Genomic DNA, 26,101 nt, shown 5'->3' with positions numbered 1-26,101 from the left:
CAGGCCGACCCCTCCCGCCTTGTGCTCCTCCCAAGCTGAACAGGGTCACCGGTAAGGCCCCCGCCCGCCCTCCTTCCTGGCCTTGGGGATTAGTGGTCAGGGCTCCCGCGGGAGCCCCTGCTCGGCCCCCGACACACTCAGTCCAGCCACACGTGTCCTCCACGGGCTGGGCACCAGCAGGCGTCCCAGGGGCACTGGGTAAGCAGTGGCAGCTCGGCCGGCGGCCATGCACGCCCCAGGCTCCCGGACGGTGACTCGGGGGTGGGGGGGCCTCGGCCCCCAGGGGCTTTGCCCGGCCCACTGTCCCGCGGACCCTCCGTTTCATTCCCCGAAATGCTAGAGCCACTCCTGCCGGGGCCTTCTCAGCCCATTCCAAGCCAGGATTGCCTCTACAATCCGAACGACAAAGGCGGAAAGAAGGAAACGTCGGAACAGCCACAATAGCTGCAGAGGCAGGGCTCCCCGTGTTTCTGGTGCCCCTCGTGTGGCCTTGCCAGACAGCCCCTCACTATGGAGAAACAGGGACCCTCCCCCCCTACAGGGACCAACACTCCCCCAGCAGCCCAAGGCCCCCAAGGCTTACAGAGGCGATGCCCCTGCCCCTCCTCCAACCGGGACCTGATTCCCATCTGAGGGGCACAGCCTGGGGGGGGGGGGCAGGAGGCACCTGACCCAGGGAGCAGCCAGCACCCCACCCCCCCCCCGCACACGGCCAGGCCCCGCAGCCCCTCCCCTCTCCAGGGATGCTGCCAGGGCCCGGGGGAAGAAGCCCACTGGGGTCTGCAGTCACCCAGGGCCGTCTCCCCACAGCCTCGTCACTCAGGCCCTGGTGCCTGCACCCCCTGCTCCCCGCACCGTCTCCCTCCTCGTAAAGCACGAGGCCCCCTCCGCATCTTCCTGGATATGGCTCCGCGTGCCGGCCGCCCGCCCCAGCCCCCAGCCACGTCCAAGCCTCAGTTGATTCTTTCCCTCCTCGCCTCACCAACGCTGCTCCCTACACCTGCTCCCGCACCACTGCCCGCCACAGGTGGATGTCAGGATCGGGGCGCTCAAGGGGCTTTGAGGTCAGTCCGCCGTCCTTCTGCCCTTCCATTGCGCAGCCCACGCAGGGGCCCAGGCCTCCCACCCCGCCGGCCACGTCACCCTTCAGGGGACAGGTCCGCGTCCCCACCTTGGGTACAGGAGGGGCCCCGGCAGCCGGATGTCAGCCTTTCGTTCTGCCTGCCTCTGCCCGCGGGTCAGGACTCGCCCGTCCGTGTGTGCGTCCGGGCCCATCGTCCGGGCTCCCGGCAGCCTCAGGGACAGCTTCCTGAGGAAAGGGGAGGCTTCCTGGGCTCACAGACCCTCCCCCCTGCTCAGTGATGGATGTGCCCGAGCAGGCGGGGCCCCCAGTGACAGGCCTCAGCCCGGGGTTCCTAGTCGCGGCCGGAGATGAGGAAGTGAGCCCAATCTCTGCCCAGAGTTCCCTCCCCGCTGGTTCCTATAACGGCCTTGCCTGGCCTCACAGGCCGTGGCTCCTGCCGTAGACACGGCTCCCACACTGCCGGGGCCGCTGACCTGCGGTCCTGGGGGGCTGCTCGCTGGTCACCATCAACGGCAGACTCTCCCTTCCGGCCTTTCCCTCTCTGTTCGGTGTATCTGGGACAAACCCAGGGGGCACCTGCTGAGTCCGCAGCAGCCCCCAGGCCCTGGCCAGCGCCCAGCCCAGGAGGGGGGAGTGTGGCCCCAGAGCACCGACACGTGGGGTCGATGGGCCAGGAAAGCCTGCGTGCCCCCCTCAGCCCACCTGGAGGGTGAGAACGAAAACTCGCGCCTCACGGGGACGTCGACGCAGTGAACAGATGGTACTCCAGGGTGGCAGCTGGCACTTAACAAGTGTGGGTTTAGCAGAGGGCGAGATCGTACCCTTCCAGCCCGGAACACGTTCAGGGAGGTCTGGTCGGAGCATTCACTGGGCTCGTACTGAACAAATACCTTGTGGGCCCACGCAGACCTTGTCCAAGCTCCAAGAAGCATCTCTTCACAGCTGTCTGGTCACCCCGGGACTGAGGTGACCAGTGTCCCCCAGATTCGTACCCACCAGGGAACCTCAGAAGGCGTCTTATAAGAAGAGGAGGGACACAGACAGACAGACACGGGGTGGGGGCCGTGTGACCACAGAGGACAGGAGGAGGATGCGGCCCACCGCCCAGGAGCGCCTGGAGTCCCAGGAAGAGGCGGGAAGTTCCCTCCCCTGGAGCCCCTGGAGGGAGCTGGACCCTGGAGACACCTTGAGTTTGGACCGTGGGGCCCTGGACCGCGAGAGAGTCAGGTCATCGCCGGCCGCCGCGTGTGGGGCTGCGTCGCGGCAGCCCCGGGGAACGAATTCACCTGTGACCCCCGCGCCTGCTTTCTCTGCCGGGGGCAGGGTGGAGCTCACCCACGTCATGGGATTTTGTGAGAATCAAGTCAGAACGGCCCGTACGGGATGCGTCGTGGTCACGGACAGCGGTGTTGACGTTCTGAACAGACAGCACCCCCAAGTGCTAACCAAGCACGGCCGTTTAATCTTCGTGACGACCCAGGGAGCGGGGGGTGGGGGCTGCCACTGTGCCCTTTTCACAGGTGGCCAACCTGAGGCTTACAGCCAGGGACCCGGCCCCGCCGGCGGGGCGGGGGGAGCACCCATAGGATTCGAACCCAGAGGAGCTGAGTGCAGCACCTGTCTCGGGCCCCCGCCCCGCCTCCCGCCAGGAGTCCAGCCACAGAGCTGGGGGTCCTGGGGCACCCGGAGGGGCCACTGGAAGCTGGGAGAGGGTCTCAGTTGGTGTGCTGGGAGCACGTACCCAGGGCAGGACCTGGCGTTGGAAATCCTGGGCCCGTGTCCTCCCCCACGACCGTCTGGTGGGTGCCCCTGGTCAGGGCACTCGCCCCATCTAGTTGACGGAAAAGAGGCCCAGGGTCGGTGACCTCGGAGGGGCCAGGCCACCACGGCAGAGCCACCCTGGGCTGTCTTGGGGCGTCTCCTGCGGCGTGTGCCCGAGGTGGCACCGTTCCAGGGCGGGGGACGAGACCCCTGAGACCCGGAATCCCTTATCGCAGGCCTCGTGCTCAGCCGGGGGACAGGCCAGCTGAGCGCCCGCATGGAGTGGGGTCAAGCGAGCTCACAGAAGCCAGGCTGGGCCAGCATTCCAGAGTTCCGGCTGCCGTCTACTAACGGGGACCCGGACCTCCGGGCTCCCCAGGCCACAGCTCTGCTCCCACGGTCCCAACACAGCAGAAAAGGCTTCGAGAAATCCAAAGTTGAGAGGCTGTTCTTAGACCCCGCCGTGCGCGGCAAGACCCGGCTCCGGGGCCAACACCTGCCCCGCCCGGCCCAGCGCCCCCCATACCTGCTCCCGCTGCTCAGATGCCGCTCCCCGCCCAGGGTGGGGGGGTTGCAGCAGGACCGCAGGCCCCCGGTGGCGGCTCCCGGCCCCTCGCTGGCTGGCCCCCGCAGGCTGTCTCGGCAGCCGGGCCGGCCGGCCGCCCACAGCCCAGCTGTCTGCACGGCGGCTGCCACCACCCCCTGCTTCCTGCCACACTTCCTCCCTGCGCCCCGGGCCGGTGGCGAGAGGTTGGCCCAGCGCGCCTGGCGTTGATCATTAGCTCCTCCCTGGACCAGCTCCAGGCCCGGCCGCCTGCCCACCGCCCAGCCCCCAGGCTGTGAGAGCCGGGGAACCACCCAGGTTCCAGCCTGGGCCCCGGGCTTGGGGAAGTGCACCAGCCGCTGGCCGAGCGGCCCCGCCAAACCTCAGCCCTGCTCTGTTCCTCTTCCACTTGCCCCACACGGACACACACGCACGGACACACGTGCAGCCCCGTTCCTCTGCCAGGCGCTACCCCAGCCCATTGGCCCGCCAGGGACAGATCGGGGTCGGACCACAATTCTCCTTGCTCCCTGACTTCCCACCGGCTCTGGGCCCCACCTGGGGACCTGGGCTCCCCTCACCAGGGGTGGGGGGAAGCTAGGCAGGGAATGAACTGGGGTCAGCCCGCAGCCCCGTCCTCCCGTGCGCTCACTGAGGCAGGGGCCCGGCTCCAGTCGCCGGCCCCAGCCGGGCCCCAAGAATCACGGCGGGAAAGCCACCTTCTCCCCTGTCCTGTGCTCAGACGGGCCAGGCTTTCACACCTGGCCTGGATCAGACCAGGAAAAAAATCTCCAGTTCCGTAGAAATGTGACTGTCTCACACACAGTGAAACTGAGGCTCAGGGAGGTCACGTGATATGCCCAAGGCCAGTGACGATTAGAAGAGCCCAGAACGGGTCTGACAGCTGCCAAAGCCCCGAGGCCGGGGTTTCTAAGGGCCGCACTGCTGACACTTGGGACGATCACTCTTTGCCGTGGGGAGTGGCTGCTGTGTAGACGTGGGATTTCAGCAGCACCCCGGCCCGGCCAGCAAGATGCCCGGACCACCCACAGCCCAGCTGTGACGGCCACACACATCTCCAGACATTAGCCACCTGGGGGCAACGGTCCTCACCCTCCTGCCTGCCTGTCCTTCCTCTCACCGGCTCCTAGTGTCACCCACGGCCACCCAAAGTTACCAATTCCCCTCCCTCCCTGCGGGGCCAGAGCCCAAGTGCCTCACTGGGTGGAGCCGGCCACTGAGGCCGAGAGCAGGCGGGGGGCTCCCTCTGGGGGCTCCAGCAAGTCACGGGCACGGCCATGCCCGGCACACGCCCAGCCCGGCCACCCCGCCCGCTGCACAGAGACCCCACAGCGGGAGCCAAGGGTCAGGGGGAGGCGTTTTCACAGTCTCCTTGGCCGCGGGCAGATCTGACGCTCCTCTGTGGGTCCCAGGGGCCGGAGTAGGGGGTACAGCTGCTTCCTCGGGCAACTCCGTCCCTCTGGGAGGTGTGGCCTTGTCTCCCTGGAGGGACAGCTGTGAGGGTCACACTGCCAGTGTCCCAGGGCTGCCGTGACAGAGCTCCACAGACCGGGTGCCTCCGTCCCTCCCCGTCTGGACGCCGGAAGTCTAAATCAGGCCTGGGCGGGCCTGCGCCCCCTCCCGAGGCTCCTTCCCGCCTCTTCCAGCTCCCGGGGCCCCGGGTGCCCCTGGGCTCCCGGCCACGTCGCTCGGGCTCCCCCAGCAGCACGTGGCCACCCCTGCGTGTCTCCTCTTCTCTTCCCCCAGGCGGTGCTCTGAGGTTCCCGCGGGCCACCATCCCGCCCAGGACCCCTAAACGCCCGTGGGAGTGGGGAGCAGGCTCAGGACAGGGCAGCTGGTGAACGCTCACACCCGCCTGCCTGGCCACAGCGCCGCCCTCTGGCCACGCCTCAGCCACCCGTCGTCCTTCAGGGGCGCGTCCTCCTGCCCATCTCTGGGAGGCCTCAACAAGGTCCGGGTGCCCTGTCCTGAGGCTCCTCCGGGGCGAGAGTCCTCACTGCTCCTTCCTCGCAGACGCCTGCCTCTCCGTCTCCCCACGCGCATTGGAAGTTGGATTCTCCTTGCCCCCCCTCTGCAGGATGGGTGCTCCTCCCCTGCGGCCACTCTCCGGGGCGGGCCTGCCTCCCCCATCCAGACACAGGGGCCCCAGCCCCCTTTGCAGGGCAGCTGGCCACCTACGGATGCCCACGGACGGGCCCACAGCACCCCCGGGCCCCCCTGTCACCCCTGCGGCCTTCTCACCGGAGGGGAGAGCTCCTACCACAAGGGGTAGGAGGTGGGCACCTGCGTCCGTGGACAGCACCTTGAAGGTCAGCTCTGCCGCGCTGGCCACACGACCTTGGCGTTTGGGATTCGCACGGAAGCCCCAGATGGGGTCAGATGCTATTCCGCGGTCTTCCTCTCGGTCATCACGAGGATGAAACTAGACGCAGGAATTGTTCTAACAGACCAAGTGCAGACAATTGCTACAGCTGCACGTAAATGTCTGTTCATTTTACAAATGCCCGTGTCCAGGCTCTCCGGTGGCCGAGGCCCACGGGCACCAGGGGCACAGCTCTCCAGGCAAACGAGAGCTCTCGGCTGCCCACCCCTCATTATGCCCCTCGCAGCCCGGGGCTGGCCTGTGCCACGGCCCGGGGGACCCCGGGGCCTGCTCCCGGGCACCAGCACGGAGACCTCCCTCTCCGCCCCCTGCGTGCCCCCCACACATCCCCCTGCTCCTCTCGGCCTCCACCCCAAGCCTGTGAGGTGGGACCCCCGGCTCCCCAGCCTGTGCTCCAGAACCCCACCGTGCGCACGACACCAGATGCGTGGCCGCTTCTCCCTTTGTTTTTCTGGAAATTGTGCTGAACGAGGTCTCAGATGGGCTCCACATCCATAACAGGGTCTGGACACACTTCCTCTCCTGGCCATTGTCCCCTGCTGCGGCCCGAGACCCCGCATCCTGTTTGTCTCCGCAGCTACGCTCTTGGTCCAAGGCCAGGGGTGGGGGTTTCCCAGGGCCTCCCCGGGCGTGCCCAGTGTTCGTCCACGCTGCAGAGCACTCAGACTCCACAGGATGCACCCCAATTCCCCACGGCACACCCCAATCCGGTGTCTCGACTTTGCACGGCGCGCCCGGACTCTGCTGATCGCACTGACCCGAGAATGCAGCCCTAAGCACAGGGGTGCCCGATTCTGCACCGTGCACCCCCAACTCCGGAGTGCACCCCAATTCCGCAAGTGCACCCCAGGAACCCTCCAGAGGAAGAACACGAGCTTTCTAGGTCAGGGGACTTTGCAAACAAGGGTCCCTCGTGGAGGCTGGGTATGCGGCCGGCCCACACTGCCCAGGCTGTGAGTCCCTCTGGGAGAGCCTGTCACTCCCGGGGCCTCGCTGCCCCCCTTGCAGAAGGTGGAGTCCCACGTGGAGGTCTCTAAGTGCCCTCCCCCCACCCACACATGCCTCAACGGCTCTGGTGCCTAACAAGGCTGCGGTAATAAATCCCATCACTCTTGCCAAGAAGATGCTAGATGCGTGGGTTAGAGCCCTCCTGGTGTGAGTGAACCCGGAGAGCAAGTCCGGTCCGAGGCCGGCATTTTGCAAGTCATCAGACCCCATGCTTCGAGCACCACAGTCTGATTTTAACTCTCTCGGACGGCAATTCTGCCCCTTTTCACATCACAGGGACCGGCCGATGTCTCGCTGAATCGTAAGGTGCGGGGGGCACGTCTGGAAGCTGCCCAGCTGTCCACAGACTACAGTGTCCGTAGAGCTTTTCCGAGCACCTGCCTCTGGGGCCCGCCTTTCCCCTCCTCCAGGAAGCCCGCGTGCAGGTATGAGGGTGCTGGATGGAAAGCAAACCGAACCTTGAGGGCGGCGCTTTCCCCGACAGAGGGGCGAGCACGTTTGGGAAGCGGGATGGCTCGTGTCCCGCATTTTGCCGCTCGGGACGAAGAGACACGTTTTCTAGCCAGTGTGGAAGCCATGGGCACGACTCCCCGCACCCGGGAGAGCACGCGTGTCCGCGGAAGGCCGGGGCCTGACACACCACAGCCCACGCTCAGGGTGGGAGGCTGGCCTGGCCTGTGCCCTCTGTGCGGCCTCGGGGAATCGCACAGGACTCGGAGGACACGGAGGCTCAGAGAGGGGACAGGGGGAAGGAGCCGCACGGGCAGGGCCTCCCCGAGGGGTCACGTGGACGGTTATGCTGAAGCACACAGAGCCTGGCACTCTACGTCCCTTGACCACACGCTGTCACTCGGTCCCTGTCTCCCCAGTGTCCTTTGCAGGGAAGACGGTCTAAGGCTTCCTTCCAGATGGAGGCTGTCCCAGGTGGCCCTGGGAAGTACCCAAACCGGTTATGTGTCCTTCCCTTGGGAAAGTCTGCACCACCCAGGGGACCAGCCCCCAGCCCAGCCCAGCCCAGCCCAGCGGCTGTAACTTCCAGGATGCTCTCCCAGGGTTCCTGGCGGCCCCTCTCCCGCCCTAAATCCGCCTGACTCCACCCTGGACCCCACCTTGTGATACAGGCAGAGATTTCTTTCCTCCGCGCCCTTAGGCAGCTCCTGCTGAACCCGAACCCGGGGCGCTGACTCACCCTTGCTCAGCGGGGATGGAACCCCGGGCTGCAATCCAGAGCTGGGACGCCGGGGGCTGAGGGGGCCCTGCCTTTCACCCTTCGCTTATCTCTTATTGTTTGGCTCTTGGGGCAGATAGCAACAGCTGTGGTCAAATGAAGATAAAAGGCGATTCTGAATTTCGTCACGTCCTCCTAAGGTATTTCCAGTGCTCTGGGACTGCGACCCAGGCCTCCCCCGGCCCAGCTGGGCTCCCCAGGACACCCTCCCTTGCCCGTGGCCCAGCGTCTTGCTAGATCCCCTACTCGATCTTGAGATAGCTCTGCTCTCTGGGGTTTGACGCTACCCGCCCCCCACCCCCATCAACGATCTTGGCCCTCCCATCTCCGCTCTGCCTTCCAGGCTCCCGGCCATCAGGTCCCACAGGCAAACTGGGGAGACAGACCTGGAAAGAGACTGGGACAAAGTAGCACGGTCCTTACAGGGGCAAAGGGAAGCCTGGGACGGAAAGGAGAGGAGGAGAGAATCAAGGAAGACTTCTTGGAAGTGGAGGCCTCTGGGCTGAGTCTTTCAAGACGAGGCCAAGAGGGGGTGCTGCAGAGGTCTTCCCGGGGCCAGGGCCAGACAGAAGAGCCCTTAAACCCAGCCTCCACCTACACACCCCGTATCCAGACACGTAGCTCTGCGGCGTTATGGAAGCTGGAGAGGCCAGGTCACGCTCTTGCCCCCAGGGTTAATCCACAGCCGGTCAGAAGGGTGAATCTCAGGAATGCAGAGGCCCCCAGGGGCGGTAGGGTAGGGCGCGCGACTTCTCCCTACTCCCTGGGCTCTGGGTCTCTCCAGCCGCCCTGGACGGTAGAAAACAAGACCCGCTGAGGCCACACGGGCAGTTCTAGAGCGGAGGCGACGCTTTCTCATCAGGCGGGTCCGGGCCAGGGGAGCGTGAAACAGAGGATACCACGTAGGCGGTAGGCGGCGTTCACGCAAATGGTCCACAACAGGTGCACCTTGTACAGGTGAGACCTTGTATACAAAACAGGGGTTGGATCCGGCCCTCAGAGTGGGCCCTGCTCTGGAGAATGGGTGGGGTGGGCACACGTGGAAAAGCATCTCAGGATCCCCGCCCCCCCCAACCGAGGCAGGAAGGAGCCAGCCCACAGGCGTTCCCTGCCGCCCTGGGATTGGGATGTACAAAGGTTCAAGCGGAGCGGGGGGTGGGGGCCAGTCCTGGCGCCGGGGACGGGGCACAGGCTTGGAGCTGGCACAGGGGAGAGTACAGGAAGCTGCGTCCTGCCCCCTCCAACCCCTGGTCGTGGCTGTACCTGCAAACACAGTTACATTGTCAACTATCAGCGAGAACCAGCACTTCGCGTGTAGGAGAGGAGCGTCAAATAAACCCAGGTGACTGGGGAAAGAAAGCGAGACTCAGGAAGAGAAGGCCCCTCAGCCAAGGTCGCGGGAAACAGGGTCCCCAGCGTTCCCGTGGTCCACGCTGAGCAACACCCCGTCGTCTTTCCCGGTCTCTGGCTCCCCACCTGTGTGATGCAGATGTGACCCGGCCTAATGCAATTTTCCAGACAGGCAAACAGACGGGGCAGCACGCACCCTCCGGGGCCCATGTCCCTGAGCCCCACCCGGGTCTAGGAACCCGGAAGGTCGGGCTGGACATGCCCGGGTCTGAGGACAGATGCATTGGGGAAGGAGACAGACTCCTCGAGCCTGGAGCCTGGCACCCAGCTGCCACCGGCCACACAGAAAGGGCCAGAACGGGGCCGTGCTCAGCAAGGCACCGCCTGTGTTTGTTATTTTTGGCCTCAGCGGCTGAAAATGCCCCAATCAAAGATGAGCAAAGCTCGAGTCGGCGAGATTTCAGGAACTGCTCTTTGCAAAACAACAATACTGGGACCAAACAGGCCTGTGATGACTGACGGCCACCCCGGGCCGGGTCACAGGCTGCAGGAAGCTGTCAGCAGTTCCCGAGCCTCGGCCGGGACTGATGACGCTCCCCGCCTCCTCCCCACCCTCCCCCCCCCAGGTCATGACCATCCGGCCTTCACGCCAGGGACTCGCTGACTCGGCCGGGCAGGGCGGCCCGAGAGCTGGCCGGGCGCTCCTCCAGACCACGCTCCCGCATCTGGAGCGGCCAGGGAGGCCAGGTGCTTCCAGAAACGGAGACTTAAGTGGGGTGCCCCTCCTTGCACCCCAAATAATACGCCTTGGGTCCTCAGAGGAAGCCGGTTAGAAGGCATAGAGACTATCTTCACTGCCCGCCTAGGGAGCCTGTGCCTCACGCCTGCAGGGGCACCACGGTGCCCGCCAGCTCTCAGTAGCCCCCTCCTCGACGACGGATGGGGTCCCAAGGGGCCACACGGCTGCGAGTGGCCAAGTCTCAGGAGCACCCCGGTTTCTCCCTTTGTGGTACAGGCGCGTCCTACCCCCCGGACCGTCTGGCTGTGGGCCGTGGGGTGACCCAGGGCGGGGTGCACGGAGGAGGCGGGAGTAGCGGCCCGAGGCGCCCCGGCTTACAGACGAGACCCAGGGACACCCTGATCCCACCGAACCTCGCTCCCCAGAGCAGCAGCATTCCTGACTCTGGGTGTGGGACCCCGGCTGGAATTCTGGACATTCCCCGGAGCCCAGTCACCAGGGGGCGGATCTGGAAACTCGCTTACGCAAACATTAACCCAGCAGAGCACACACTTCCCAAAGGCCTCCCGGGCGTGAAGGTGAAGTCCTCCCAGCCCCGACCCATCTCCCTGGAAACCAGGCCCAGGTCGGGGCAGTTGCGGGGGGTGGGGGGGGGGGGCAGGCTTAGGCGGGAATTTCCGCAGGACTCACTCCCGAGGCCCCCTTGGCCTGCGTTGGGACACGCAGGAGGGTGGCCCTGTCAGCCCCCAGGTCGCTGAGGGCATTCGGGGGGCACGTATTGTTTGGCTACGTCCCCTCTTCCCGCTCCCTTCCCAGCAGCGCCTCCTTCCCTGCTCAGCCCGGCCTCGCCCCCCCACCCCCACCCCTGCCTCAAAACCAGCCTCGTCCAGGCCACCGGCTCCCGCCACGTCCGCCTCCCTGTTTTCTGGGTCCAATGGGCCATATGCCCCCTCCGAAGGCCTCTTTCTGCATCTGCCCCGGCCACACCTCTCCGCCCGCACCGGCCCTGTGCGCTCACACAGTTGGGGACTTCTGGAGCCGTCTGTCTGTCTGTCCACACTGGTGGTTCCAGGGTGCCATCTCTGAGCCCTGGGGGCGGAGCTGGAGCACAAGGCACTCCTCTTGGGGGGACCTGGACACCTGCCCCCCACGGCCCCTGACCCGTGGCCATCTGAGCCCCCGGCCCCGGCCCTGCATTTGCATGTCCCTCTCCCTGGTCAGCTTCTCCACCAGGCTCTGACCGCCACTCGCCAAAGCGTCCCGCTGGCCCTGCCTCCTTCAGCCTCCCCTGAGCCCCCCCCTGCCCCAGCCCCCAGCGCCCTGAGCTCGTCCGCACTGTAACTGGGGTCTCCGTAGAGGCTGTCGCTTGGTTAACCCACGAGGACCCACAACGGGGGCGCCTCAGGGGCGTCGATGGGCTCCACACGCGCTTGTGAAATGACGGAGACACAGAGCCGCTGAAGGGCGCGGTGGGCGGCCCAAGCCCCGCAGGACCCTGAGCGCCAGCCTGGGAGCACAGATCTGCCTGCCGGGCGCGCGGAAGGGGCAGATCCCTGAACGACGCCCCTCGGAGGCCCTGAGCCCTACAGACGCTGACCTTTTCCACCTGCCCATTATCCAGGGGCTCCCTTTCTTCCTGGCCTCCGGGGGGGCAGCTGGGCGGACCAGACCCGAAGCGAGTGTGAACGGCACCGGGCGGGCCCTGGCCACAGCACTTGTGCCCTCTGACCCTTGTCACAGAGACGGGGTCAGGGTCACAGCCTCCTCCGCACGGCCCGCCATGGGCTCTGAGCCCCACACCTGTGCCTGTCCCACGCCGGCCGCCCAGCGGCGAGCTCTCATGGGCCGCGTCACGGCTTCCGCGACAGCCTAGCGGCCACCCCCAGGGTCCCCTCTCACTCGCTGTGGGATGTGCACCTCCTCCCCCTCCCTCTCCTGCGTGCGGAGAGCGTAGCTCTGGGGTCCAGCCACCCCACGCACCGGTTCCCGCGGACCCGACGCTGGCTGTGCGCAGCGTGCGGAGAGGGTCGCCCAAAGCAGAGCTGTCACGGTCATTACTATACAATGAGGGCAGGGCTCGGGGGCTGCAGCACCGCCCAGCCCAGGGTGTCAGACAGCCCCGCCTGCAGAGCCCTCAGCCTACTGGTGACAGCAGCCAACGAAACGTATGGAGACAAGACAGCACAGCTGGAGCGACGGTGACAGGGGATGCCCAGAGAGGCCGGGGCCACCACACGGCCAGGATCCCGCCTGGGGACAGCTGGGGAGGCTGCCTGAAGGAGGCGCTCGGAGTCACGCCTGGGCATGTGAGTTACATCCCCCAGCTTGAGCTAAACACAAAGCCTAGGGCTTCTTATGGCCCCAGAAAGTAGGAAGTGGGAGGGAGGGAGGGAGGGACAAAGGACAGACAGATGGATGGATCCCACCCTGGTGGGATGATGTCAAAGGGACACAGGAGCCAATCAAGAGCTCCCAATGGCCAAAGCGAGAACACTAGGAGCATCAAAATAAAGTAGAATCAGGTTGTAACCCAAGGTATAACATAGACATCCTCAGCTGGGCCTGGCCTCTCCTCTGAGTCCCCATCATCGCCCACCCCACTCACCCCATCAGGGAGGACAGGGAGCTGCCCGCACGTCACCCCTCTCGGCCCTTCCCCACCGTGAGCGAGGGCTTTGCACGGGATGCTCCTCTGCCTGGAGCACAGTCTTCCCTCCCCGGCGAACTGTCATGCCTCCTTCCAAACACGACTCGGCCATCACCGCCTCTGGGAGCCTTCCGGGATTTCTCCCGCTTGTGGGAGGGGTTGGCAGAGGAGGGGAGGGAGTGCTTTGCCTTTGCCCTGTCCACCTGGGCCCGGCCGACCCTCCCACAGCTCAGCCCTCACCGCACCCCTGCCAGTCTCCCAGAGCCGGCCGAGGGCGGACAGGCACTGCGCCCTCTAACATGGTGCCCCGTGCCTGGCGGGGGCTCAGCGACGTCCTGTTCACTGACCCGAATCCCAGGCTAACGGGCGCCTTGGGTGAGTCGTTTGCCTGTCAGCCTCAGGCACCCTATCCATGGGCAGGACAGGGTCTGGGACGGGGGCGTGGGTGCCCCATAATTACGGGAGACAGCCCGGTGACGCGGGGCCACGCTCAGGGCCGAGCGCCGGGCACCTGCAGACACAGCCTCTTTTTTTTTTTTATCTAATTGTATCTAAAACAGTTCAGATTTAGAGAAACGTCGCCCTGAAAGCACGCAGCTCCCACACACCCACACCCGGCGTCCCCTGCGGTTAACGCGTCCCATGCCTGTGGCACGCTTGTCACACTTGGTGAACGAGTCACACACTGACTCGTCATTATTCGCCGAAGTCCACACTTGGTTCAATTGCCTCCGTTTTCCCCTGATGTCCTTCCAGTCCTCAGAGCCACCGAGGGCACCACCACGTTTGAGTGTCCCTGCTTTTCATGACCTTACTTTTGGGAAGGACTGGCCACAACCATGTTTGGGGAATGTCCTTCCGTCGCGATTGGTCTGGTGTTTCCCCATTTCAAAAAAAAATTTTTTTTAATTTATTTTTGAGAGAGAGAGAGAGCAGGGGAGGGGCAGAGAGAGAAGGAGACACAGAATCGGAAGCAAGCTCCAGGCTCTGAGCCGTCAGCACAGGGCCGGACACGGGGCTTGAACCCACGAACCGTGAGATGGCAACCTGAGCCGAAGTCGGATGCTTAACCGACGGAGCCACCCAGGCAGCCCCCAAAAAAAATTTTTTTTAATGTTTATTTATTTTTGAGAGAGAGAGAGACAGAGACAGAGTGTGAGTGGGGGGGGGAGCAGAGAGAGAGGGAGACACAGAATCTAAAGCAGGCTCCAGGCTCCGAGCTGTCCGCACAGAGCCCGACGCGGGGCTTGAACTCACGGACCGCCAAGATCATGCCTTGAGCCGAAATCGAGAGTTGGATGCTTAACCAGCTGAGCCACCCAGGCGCCCCTTCTCATTTCCAACAACCAAACCTGCTGCTGACCTGTTGCCGAGTCGGGCCAGGCCTGGGCCCCGCTGCCAGCGGCTGTTTTTAGCCGAAGCGCGCCTGAGAAGCCGGCCCTCTCAATGCGGGCCCTACCCCACGCCAGAGGAAAGACCGAGCACCCCTCAGAAAAGCAGTGGGACCGGGTCCTGTCTGTTAAGACAGAGCAAATGATGCTCAAGCTCCCCAGCCAGGCGTGCAAAACGATCCCAAGGGACTCGGTCACCTCCCGGTTCAGCGAGACTGGGCCTCGGTCAGCCGGTGCCCGGGACCAGCGTGAGGGCGGGCGAGCCACCAACAAAACCGCAGCCCTGAGTGGCAGCCCCACCTCCGGAATTCCCCGGGGCACACAGCCACCCACCTAGGAGATGGCGGGGCTGCCAGGGCGTCCAGGCTCCTTACGACAGCTGCTCCTGGGGAATAGCCCGGGCGTGGGACTGACGTCGCTTCAGCCAGCACCCAGCGGCCAGCAGCACAGAACGGGAAGCTCCCCACGGCCGACTGGGCAAGGTCCCCGAGACCCAGCGGGGGGGGAGACTGAGGTGCGGGGGTCTTGGGCTCTAAAGGGGGTCGGAACGCGTCTGCGTTCGCTGGCGTTTGTGGAGGGAAACCGTGAGGGGAAGAAAGGAGCAGGGGGGTCGAGTAGGTGAAGCGAGGGCATTTTGCCGGGCGGGGAACCTCGTCACCGGATGCTCTGACACCTTGTGCACACCACGTGTGCCGATAAGGACACGGTAGGAGGTCAGGGCTGCCGGGACGGGTGCGGGGGGGCGGAGCAGGGGTCCGTGTTACCGAGGCGTGAGCCACCCTCACTGAAGGTGGCGGCGGGTGGGCCAGACCGAAGCCAAAAGGAGCCACACGTTCTCACCGGGCGCCAGCCAATATCGCCGCTCAGCGCGGGGCAGGGGTGACAAATTCTCAGACTTCTGTACACGTGCCGAGCCGCTGGAATTTGAACAATTAAGTAAATGGACGGTGGATGGTGAAAGCCAGGTTTGTCACTGTTGGAGTAGGGTTACAGAAAATCAAGGAGAGGGGCTGGAAGAATCCATACGGTGATGGATGACGGGCGGGGACGTCAGGTCTCAGTGAATATAGACACATTCTGCATACGGAAGTGCTTACATCGGTGTATGTGCAAAGTACTTAGTAGACGGGTTAGACGCGCACGCGCTGACTTGCAGATACGTGCACACGCACGGGTCAGTACACTCATACTTGCAGATCTGTGTGAAAAAGAGAAGACCTAGGTAGCCGCAAGCACGCCCAGAGTGCAGACAGATCTTGGTTCCTAAGACCATCCTCCAACTGAGGGAATCAGGACCCTTGGAGAAACGGCGGGCTCTAGGACCAGGCCAGCAAAGGGCCAGGGTGGGGCCTGGCTCGTGGCGTCACAGAGGAAGGAAGTGAACGAGTGGGTGAGCGAATGGATGAAATGCCACCAGGATGGGGTGAGTCGAGGGGACACAGGAGTCCACTGAGAGAGCTCCCAATGGCCAAAGCTAGAAAGCTTTGAGCGACAAAATTAATTAGTATCAGATTAGAACCCAAATCACAAGATATCCATGAGTCTATCCAGGATAAATCCATGAGCAAATACATAAAGGCGGGAGAAGGGACAGATCTCTCCCCTGCAGAAGAACCTCCAGGGATCTACGTGGAGACACCACCCCCGAGGAGGGGGGCCCCCTCCCCAGTCCTCAGGTGGACACCGAGCGCCGTGACCTCCCGCTAAGAGCGCAGCGCGGGACGGCGGGGAGGGGGCCGGGCGGTGGGGAAGCCCGGCAAACCCGGCCGCGGCCGGGGGTCAAGGTCAGCATCCCAGTGACGGCGGGTGCCCTTGACGGGACGCGAGGAGAGGGCACTCCGCCACCCCGGTCTTCCTCCCGGGGACCCGCGATCCCCGTGTAAGCACGGGAGACGATCAGACGAGTCCCGGCCGAGGGACCTCGCACACACCCCCTGGCCGGGACTCCTTGCAGAGATCGTCACAACATGGCAAGTCTGAGGAGCCGGGAGACGGGCGGACAAAGCGTCACGTGACGTCCTGGGCGGGCTCCTGGGCAGGGAGGGGACACTAAGGGGAAATCTAAGGGAATCTGAGCCAAGGATAGACTTTACTTAAGAATAAAATCTGGTGGCTCAGTCAGTTAAGTGTCCGACTTCAGCTCAGGTCATGATCTCATAGTTCGTGGGTTCGAGCCCCGCATCGGGCTCTGTGCTGACAGCTCAGAGCCTGGAGACCTGCTTTGGAGTCTGTGTCTCCCTCTCTCTCTGCCTCTCCCCTGCTCTCTCTCAAAAAATTTTTTGTTTATTAAAAAAACAGAACAATGGACCCATACTTGTGCACCAGCTGAGGCAAATGCACCCTTCTAATGTAAGACGTCAACGGTCAAGGAGACTGGGTGGGAGGGTATGAGAACTCTGTGCTAGCTCGGCAGTGGTTCTGTAAATCTAAAACTGTTCTGAAAGGTGAAAAAGGTGGAACACCAGGATGCGGGTGGAGAGGGAACCATTAAGACCCACACACACTGAGGGTACAGCCGGGCCTGCAGCCGACTGCCTGGGGCGAAGTCCCAGGTCCACTTGCTGTGGCCCTGGGCCAGCCCAGGAGCCTCCCAGCGCCGCACCTGCACCTTCCTCAGCGGGGCTCAAGGACACCGAGGCAGCCCTTGGGCGGCCCATCCTAGCCCAGCCGCTACCCTCCAGGGGTCTCGGCCACATTGCGGCACCCAGAGCCTCAGGCCTCTCCGTGTGAATCAAGGAGGAGGAACCCTCACGGTCGGTCCCGAGAACCCTGCAGCCACTGGGGAGGGGGACGGTCACAAGGGCCCTTGTGCCTGTGCAGAAACTGAGGCTCAGAGCAGAGCAGCACCTGGGGCCACGGAGGGGCCCCTCACCCCAGTCAGCCTGTGCCAAGTCCACAGCGGGGGTCGCAGGACTGTGGGGGCAAGGCCCCTCCCTGGTCGCGTCCATATCTGGCCCCATTCCTCTCCCCGCGGCCCTTCCCTGCTCCAAGCCTCTCTCAGGCCCACCTCTGAAGGAGCTGTCGTCCCTGGGGCCGGCAGGGCGACAGGGACTTTGGCCCCTGGGGGCTGAGATGGCGGCTGGAGAAAGAGGGGGGCAGAGAGCAGGGTGCTGAAGTCCAGGCAGGTAGGGCCGCACCAGGGCGAGGGAAAGCCAGGACCCCGGCCCCTGCCACCAGCCCAGGGCTGTGGCTCCTCTCCATGGTCATCAGCACAGACGGAGGCCGCTGACCGAGTGTGGGCCTACACGGGGCCCCCGTGACTCTCTCACCCTACAGACAGGGACACTGAGGTACAGAGGGGCAGGGTCACTAGCTCCCAGCTGCTGGGCCAGGATCAGAACCCCTGGGCCCACTGTCTCCTGAGCCCTCCCGGGGCCCCAACCTGGGGGCAGGCACATCCCCCCCTCACAGTGGCCACCGCGACAACATCCAGCGTCACCTGCCGGCTCTCAGCTCCTTTCTCAGGCGTGGGGACACCAGGCTGGCCTTTCCTTGGCCACCTGAATCCCGGCCTGAAGCAGTGCCCGCCCTGCTGCTCCCCGACCAGGCGGGATTGGAGGGCACGCCCCACGCACGCCCTCCCCTGACCCCACCTGTCCAGACAGGTGAGCCGGAGGCAGGCCAGGGGCCGCCGCGTAGGGGTGGCTCCTCCCGGGGCAGATCCAGCCCAGTGGCTGGGGACTTACCCTGCCAGGGGGCAGACGCTGCCAGCGAAGGAAGGGAGGGAGGGAGGCTGCCTGGGTCCCTCACCTGCGGCTGCCGCGGACACTTGCCTCCTGGTCCCGGGCCCCACAGGTCGGTGGGTCCAGCCGGGGCAGGATGCACACGCTTTAGGCCCCCAGGCTCCAATCAGGTGGCCCGATAGTCGCCCAGGTCATTGGTCGCGCCCACGACTACGGCCCGCCCCTCGAGTCTCCTCCCCCCTGACCTTCCTCCTCCTTATCTGCTCGGAAGTCCCCGGTCAGCATTCCCGAGCTGGGAGCGGAGGGGTGGCCTGGGGGGAAGTGCAGGCTCCAGGCCTGGTGTGCGGGAAGGAGGGGGGGGGGGACCCTCAAGGAGGAGGGAGGCCTGGCCCCTGCACGGCTACAGGGGGCGGGGACAGCCCACAGCTTAGCTGGGCTGAAGAGAGCTCGCCCCTCCAGGGGGCCCTGCTTCCTGTAGCTGGGCCTGGGGGCAGCCGGCCGGGCACTCAGCAAACACTCATTCGACACCTACTGTGTGCCGGGCCCAGCCTGAGGCCAGCTGTGGGTCAGCGAAGGGGGGCAGGGTCTCTCGTGTGGGGTCCAGAGAAGCCCATATTTGCTCATGATGAGTCACCTGCCGTGTCCTTAAATTTGGAGTCTAGACTCCAAGGTCCGGCCCAGAAATCTGGATTTTCAACAAGTTCCCAAGTGACTTTTGACACCCCCCGTCCCCACAGGGCGCGGCTACCTTCAGATTAAGCGACAGGTGGGCGCTGACCCGCCCAACCCCGTCCCCTCCGCAGACCCCTGACCGCGAAGGGAGGCAGACACCTGCCCTACCTCATCAGTGCTCGTGAGGATAAGTGGCTCGCGACTGTTGGGGGCGGGCACCCCAGCTGTGCATTTTCACCAGGCATCCCGGTGACTCTCGGCCACGGGAGGTGATTCCTGCCGTCGCGGGCGGAGGTGGGCAGGGAGTCACTGGCTCAGTTAGGAGTCGGGACACACTGGGCTGTGGGGCCTGAGCGCCCGTCCTCGTCACCCGTGGGGACGCGTGAACGAATGACCTAGGCGGTGTCTGAGGCGTTCTCCGCTTTGCGAGAGCGCGGGGTAGGGTTCTGCACGGCCCTGCCGGTTGACAGCCGATGGCCCCGACGCTGTCCAGTCTAGAGACCTTCCCGCAAAGCCTCACGGGCTTGTCCGTGTGTCCGGTGCTGTCCCAGGACGGGGCTCCTTCCAGGGAGGACGGCTGGGTCCCAGAGCTGCCACCCCCGTGAGGGCCACCCACCGCCAGCTGCCCTCAGCACGTGCACGAGACTTCTGAATTCCTCTCAAGGATCCAGGGGGTAGAGATCACACAAGGAAGCCAGACGCCCCGCTCTTCCGGAAACTCCAAGAGCCTGGCTGCATGGGGCGGCTTTCCCGCCTGGCCCACTCGGGGCCGGGGAGCTTCCCAATGCCCACGGTCACGTGGAGGCTCCACCGATTCACTAGGTGGCATCCTGCAGGGACTGAGCTGTGACCCCGCTTTTCCAGGCCTAGTGGGGGCCCAGCGGCCAAGCCCCGTGGCTCGGTCCCCAGGAACCTGTTGGGCGTCCTGGGGCCCTTGGGGATCCTCCTTTGATCTCAAAGGCTCTGAGCACCCCACCAGGTCTGCCCTGGGCCCGCTGCCGGCTGGGACAATAAAGGCCCCAGGCCACACAGCAATGTGGACACAGTCTGATCCCGAAAGTCTGCAAGCAGGGGTCCTACTGTGGGACTTTCCCCTGCTGGAGTCTTGGGGTCTAGGAGCTCTGCCCACCCCCTACCCCGGCCTCGCGGTTTCTCTCACGGGACCACACCGGGTCAGGGCCCCTGTACTTTTTTTTAGTGTTTATTGTTATTTTGAGAGAGAGAGAGAGCAGGGGAGGGGCAGAGAGAGAGAGAGGGAGAGAGAGAGACAATCCCCAAGCAGGCTCTGCACGGACAGCAAGGAGCCCGACGTGGGACTCAAACTCACGAACTGTGAGATCACGACCTGAGCCAAGATCAAGGGCCGGAACGCTTCACCGACGGAGCCCCCAGGCGCCCCAGGGGCCCTGTGTTTTTAATCCCGGCTCCATACAGACAATACACAGCCATCTCTGGGCCTCAGTTTCCCTGTTTGCAAGCTGGAAGTGTCTGTGCTGGGAGCCCTGTGGGTCAGACCACGGGGGTCACGACTCCTCCTCATCTGCGTGTGTGTGGTCCTGGCTGAGGGGCCCGTGTGGGGTGGCCCAATGCCTGTCCTGCTCTTGGAGAGAGAATTCTGTCGGCGACACAGCGGTGTCCCACAGGCCCTCTGACCTAGTGTTGATGGGCTAAGGACGCGTGTAAGAAGCCCCAGGGCCTCCTTGGTGTGGATGAGGTGGCCGGCCGCCGTCTCGCCTCGGGCACAGGCGCCAGGGGGCCCCGAACTCCCTTGAAAACAAGTCACCTAAGCCCTAAATGTATTGTCTCCGTCCTTTAGAGACCATATTAGAAATCCTGCTTATTAACAGTAAAGCCAAGGGCACCTTCCTGTCCGCAGCCGGGGCCCTAAAGGGCTGGCCCGGCCACCTGTCCCCCGAGGGGACACGACTGGACGGGGCAGCCCTGAGGGCCCATGCGGTCACACTGGAGTGAGGGAGATGCACAGAAGCCAGGAGATCCCAGGAAATGAGCGTGTGTGTGGAGAAAGGGCCGCACGGACCTGTTTTCCTGTGGGATACACAGCGCTGAGCTCCCTGCGGCCAGCGAGACAAACAGGCCGGGAACAGGGGACCACGAGGGGGACAACCACCTGTACACTTGAAAGGGTGTTCTGCACGCCCCAAGGAGCCGGAGCGTGGTGCTTCTGACGGGGCCACAGGGCTGTCCTCCCCACACCCCTTGTGCGGGGGCCGGGGACTCTCAGTGGAGGGGCGGGGGTGCTGGGTCCTGGCTGGCCCGTCACTGAGCCCAGGAGGACATTCTCCACAGCATCCTCCGGGGTGGGGCGGACCGCGGACGACTGGAGCCCCTTTTTGCTTTTGAAAATGCTCTTTAGAGGAAGCAGCAAAATCAGACTGGAGAAAACAACATTCACAACGTAACCTGAAGGTGATTATTTCTGTCATCAGGGAAAGCGATCAGCCTGAGAATGAAGACCGTCTTCTGCACGCAGGTTTGTGAACGAAGGCGGATCTGAGCAGGTCTGTGAGCCTGAGGATGCAGCAGGGACTTGAAATTCGGGCTCCTGGAGCCGGTGGCCTCAGTGGCCCCAGGCTGGAGGCCCCCGACACCATTGTGAACAAGCCCACGGGCGAGCCCGGGGAGCCTGGGGGACGGTTCTCTCCGAGTGGCTTGGGACGAATCCCCCGCACAACTGGGCCTCGGTATTCCCCGTCCAGATCCAGACATCAGGCCAGCTCTCTGCAGGTCCCATGTCCCCATGTCTGTCCAAACCTAGAGGGACGGCTCCTACTCACCACTGCCCTCTAGTGGAAAACCAGAAGACGGAGCACAGAGACCATATTGGTCACCGGCTCTGGGTCCCCTGTGGGCCACCCCCATGGGGAGGCCGGAGGCCCTGTGGTTGTGACCGCCCCTCCTCGGTGACAGCAATGGCTCACCCAGGAAGTGGCGGGCTGGGGTTCGCCTGGTTCTCTCCCCGCCCTGGATCCCCGACTCTTATCACACAACGGCATTACTAGCTTAACGACGGATGAGAATGCCCCGGCCTGGGCTCACATGGGTCACCCCACCTGTCCACAAAGCCCCCCTGGAGGTCGGGCTTCTGGTCTCACCCGCTTAAGAGTGAAGGGTGGAGAGAGGACGCAGGGAGCCCGAACTCACCCAGCTGGTGAGTGGGGCCCACTCACCCCACAGGCAGGACCCCACAGGTAGGACTCGGGACCAGCCACAAAGTGGGGATCACAGGGTCGTCAGCTGACTGCGTCCCGGTGACAGCCGCGTGCTAGCTCCAGCCGCTGGAGACGGGCAGCGAGCTGAGTGATGGAGAAGAGAAACAGGGCTTTCAGCTGGCAAACCTGGCCTGGGTCCCGCCTGCTCCAGACATCAGTAGGACACCCTGGGCAGATGTCCCGTCCTGGCCCAAGGGACATCTGTGAAGTCAGGAACCGGCCCCGCCGGGCCATGCCAGGACTCGATGCAGCGACATCCACCCATGGAGTGGCCGCAGGTCCCCTCCCTTGGAGACTGCAAATGCCGCCCCACCTGGACAGGAGCAAGCCGTCCCCTGGCTGCACCCTCCTTGCGGGGAGGGGTGGGGGGAGACAAATGCACCTGACCCTGACAACTTAGGTTGTATTTTCTTGAGTCAGACGCTTAACCTCGCTAAGCTTCCGTTTTTATCTCAGAAATGGGCTCATGGGTGAGCCAGCTCAGAAGTGATCCCCCCTGGCGGAACTTTGGAGGGGACCACGGCCCCGGCGACGGCCTGACCGCAGCCTCACGAGGGCCCTTGAGTCACAGAACCTGTGGGACAAACGTTTCATAAGCAAGCCAGCACAAACCACAGGGCCCACCCCCCACTCACCCGGAGGGTATGTACCTGAGGGAAGGCGCGAAAGGCGGTTCACACAATGGTGGTGGCACCGAGCACTCTTGGGGTTTGCACATCTATTGACGCTGACATTTGCTGGCTTCCGGTTGACCCTGGGGGCACACCTTCCTCGTGCCTCGGTTTCCCCGTCTGTGCAGTGGAGCCAGCAAGCTTGGGGCTGGAGGGGGCAAAGCGCAGGCGATGTCCACGGTGCAGGCGGTTGGCGGTGCTCCGAGGCCAGGTCTCGGCTTGCCGGAAGGTCCGCTCCCTTCCCCCACCGCCCCGGAAAGTCAGCTCCTCATTTGGAGAAGGAAACACAGGACCGCCGCAGGTCTGTTTGCACCTTGGTAGAGCAAATGACAAATGGGACCTGATTTTCTGGAAAGACGAGGGAGAGTCTCATAAATGCTCTGGTGGCCCTCTTGGTCCTCGAGATCCACTAAAAAGCGCCTGTGATCACAAATCCCTTGATCTCGGTGGTGTTCCTGGCTCCGTTGATGGAGGCCCGTGTGACTGCAGGCAGGGTGCTCACCTCCTCTGAGCCTGGGTGTCCCCAGTCGTGACACGAATTGCCCATGGACCAGTAGACAGGCAGTCATGCCTGAGTTCTCTCCTCCCCACTCCCACCTGCCCCAAAGAGTCCACCTGGGAAACCTCAGGTCCCCTCAACTGCCTTTTCATCGGAGTCCCAGAGTTTTTTGGGTTTTTTTTTTAATGTTTTATTTATTTTTGAGTGTATGAGCAGGGGGGAGGCAGAGAGGGAGGGGGACGGAGGATCGGAGGCAGGCTCTAGGCTCTGAGCTGTCAGCACGGAGCCCGATGTGGGGCTTGAACTCATGAACCACGAGATCAGGACCCAAGCCGAAGTCGGACGGATGCTCAACTGACTGAGCCACCCAGGCGCCCCGAGACTTTTGAAATCAATCAATCAAGCAATCTATCAATCAATTATATAAAACCTTCAGGTGCTGCTCATCAGGGCAGGTCCTGACTGATAGCTTAACCCCCTGCAGATTTCCCTTCTTCTGTCTTATTCCTCCTCAACCACATTGTCATCATCCCCATTTTATGGATGAGTAAACTGAGGTTCTGAAGGGTCAGGAGGCTCGCCTGGGTCACACAGTACAGCTGGGACCCTGCTGGGGCTGAGCCCGGGTCTCCAGCACTCCCGAGTGCTGCATCTTCCAAGGACCCAGGAAGGCCAGCACAGCAAGGCCACGGGTGAGGTGGGGACCCAGGAGACCCCGAGGAAAGCACAGGGGAGGGGAGGTTCCCTGGGGCATGCCGGGTGCTTTCCCTCGCTCTGGCCCGAATGCCTGGGCTGTCTTTGCCAGGCCACCCGGACCTCCGCTCTCTGCCTTAACCTCCAAGGGGCAGGCATGGTGGCCTCAGTTCTGGGCAGCTGCGGGCCGTTCTGTCCAGCAGGCGAGCTCTGCAGCAGAAGATCCTGGTCAATAAGCCACCGGGAGTGACCTCTCCGGAAGGACAGGCCCAAGCAGGCAGGCACTTCCTGCTCTCTGAGGCCCTCACGCAGTGAAGGGGCAGGGCCGGCTGTGGCCGACATTCCAGACCCCAGACTGGCCCCGTGCACCTGTCACGTGCCAGGCCCTGCAGGGCACCAGGGCGGGCCTGGGTCTCCGGTCCCTGAGCTGCCACCTCCAGAGATGTGAGCCTGGGAAGGCCTGTCTCCCGATCAGCCTCAGCGTGCTCACCTGGGCACGGGGATCATCGCACAGAGTCAGGCGAGGAATGTGAATAAAGTATGTGTGTCCGGCACGGGGAGGGCCCCTGTTTGCTGTTGTTTTTATTATTTTTACCAGTTCTACATGCGCAAAAGTGTACTTTGCTTGGGCGCACAGTTATGTGAATTTTAATGCTCACGTACTCACCCCACGGAATTCGAAACAATTCTGTCACCTCTCCAAACCAAGCCCTTTAACGATGAACTCAATGCCTTCACCAGGAGGCAGCCAGCTGGTGGCTCGGCCTGGATGCCCGCTGGCTCTGCGTGGCCTGTGGGTCCGAAGCCTGTGCAGCCGTGTTTGGATCCGCCCCCCCGGGTGCTTGATGAGGATCCTCCTTCAACGGACGGTAGCTGGGACCCTTCAAGTCCCTTCTCCGCCAGGCCCGTCTCAGAGGCGTGTCGCCGAGAGAGAGAGAGCCCTGCTGTCCGTCAAGTTCCCCGTCCTCCTGGCCCCTGGGGGACTTCTGTCCCCCGCCTGCCTCCGCAAGGAGCCTGTCAGGTGGCTCTACCCGGAACCAGAAGCAGAACCAGAACCTGAACTCCCCGTCCCGACGTTTGCTCTCAGTAACTTCCCACCGCTGGAACGAGGCTGGTGCTGCGCAGAGGCCTCTCTCCTCTGTCTCCTCACTCTCTCTGTTCCTCTGTCTCTCTGTGTATCTGTCTCTCTCCCCCTGGCCAGACGCAGGAAAGCAGATGGCTTGCTGTTTAGAGAGCGGGTCTGGCTACTCGTTACCTGCAAGAATCCCTGAGCCCCCCCCCCCCATTTCTCCTTCACAACAGCCTGCGAAGGGCCTGGAAAAAGGAGGCAACAATAATCAAGGTGCAGGTTTCAAAAGTGGATTTCAGGAGGGTGCTCTCCTTCCTCCGCTCCTGTCCCCGCAGACACCACACCCCCTCGGCCGGCACTTGGGAGGGGGGCCCGGTCTCCCCTGCAGCCCTATCACTGGCCGCTACTCACCGCTGTCCCGGGGCACAGAAGAACCGCGAGACCCCCGTGATCCTGTGCGTGGCAGACGTGCCCTCCGGCCCCCACCGGGCAGGGGCCTCCCCGGCTCCTTGGGCTGAGGGCTGATCGCGACCCCCGGTACAGTCACTCTTTGCCTTGTGGTCCGTTGGGACGAGGTCCTCGCTAGCAAGTTTCAGCTTCAATAGAGTCTTTGTTCTGTCCCCTGGTGGGATCATCGCCATCCCCTCCGACCACCCCGGGCCAGGACCGCCGACCCCACGGAGCCGGAGACCACAGAGCGGGCAGCACAAAGTCTGCCAGCCGGCCCCTGAGAATGACTGGCAGGGGCCGATCTCGCTCCCACCCTTGCTTTCCGGCCCCACGCACGGCCTGTCGGCTCGGTGCACACCCCACACCCTGGAAAACAGGAAACACAGCAGAAGGTGGGGCGCTGAGCCTCGGGTGGGCCGTCCCGTCAGCTGGCCGCTTCCCAGAGAGTGGGTCCCACGGTCTGGGGTTCCACGTCACACCTTCCATGCTGCAAAACGGGACCCTTGGTCTGAGCGCCTTCCTCGGCAGTCTGTATGGACAACGTTGTCAATTGACCCCGGTCTGTATGGTTTTCTGTCTGCCCTGTTGGGTGGAGGATTGGGGACCCAGGGAACACCTGCAGGGGCACATATCTCCTTTCATCTCTCAGCTCACCTCTAAGGGGTTTCCCTGACATACAGTGGATGATAGCCTTTTCTCCCTGCGTCTTGCCTGGAGTAGAGTTGAAAGATGTCACCTTTCTCTCCGGCTCTGACGAGGGGTCAGGTAAGCCAGAGGCTCTCGGGGATTCCCCAAGCATGCCAGCCAGACCGGGGGGGGGGGGCAGGTGAGAGGTGAGGGCCCCCAGGATGATTCTGCCGCTTAAGCCAGGACCAATCCAAACCCTGTGACATCTGGAGGGAGATCCTATCACCGTTCTAAACGTGTTTATTTCAGTGAGTCACAAACACTGTTGACTTAGGGGCTTGGGGGTATTAT

The 26,101-nt window shown here is 63.7% G+C and overlaps 1 protein-coding gene and 1 long non-coding RNA gene across 2 annotated transcripts in view; both read right to left on the bottom strand.

Annotated features, from left to right (window-relative positions):
• Nucleotides 1-18,030, bottom strand: part of SH3TC1 (SH3 domain and tetratricopeptide repeats 1) — a 47,993-nt gene extending 29,963 nt beyond the window's left edge. Inside the window, exon 1 of the mRNA XM_045474684.1 lies at nt 17,907-18,030. The gene's annotated coding sequence lies outside the window, so the exon portion shown is untranslated. The remainder of the gene's footprint in view (nt 1-17,906) is intronic.
• LOC123596229 lies at nt 7,014-9,971 on the bottom strand. The gene is made up of 2 exons (XR_006711613.1): nt 9,506-9,971; nt 7,014-7,237 (listed from the first exon to the last, which is right to left on the bottom strand). It is a non-coding gene; the product is annotated as an uncharacterized LOC123596229 (long non-coding RNA).
• Nucleotides 18,031-26,101: the final 8,071 nt, after the last annotated feature.

Source organism: Leopardus geoffroyi, chromosome B1 (genome assembly GCF_018350155.1).
Source record: "Leopardus geoffroyi isolate Oge1 chromosome B1, O.geoffroyi_Oge1_pat1.0, whole genome shotgun sequence".
NCBI lineage: Eukaryota > Metazoa > Chordata > Mammalia > Carnivora > Felidae > Leopardus > Leopardus geoffroyi.
The sequence above is the reverse complement of the archived record's forward strand: the minus strand, read 5'-3'. Positions and strand labels throughout refer to the sequence as shown.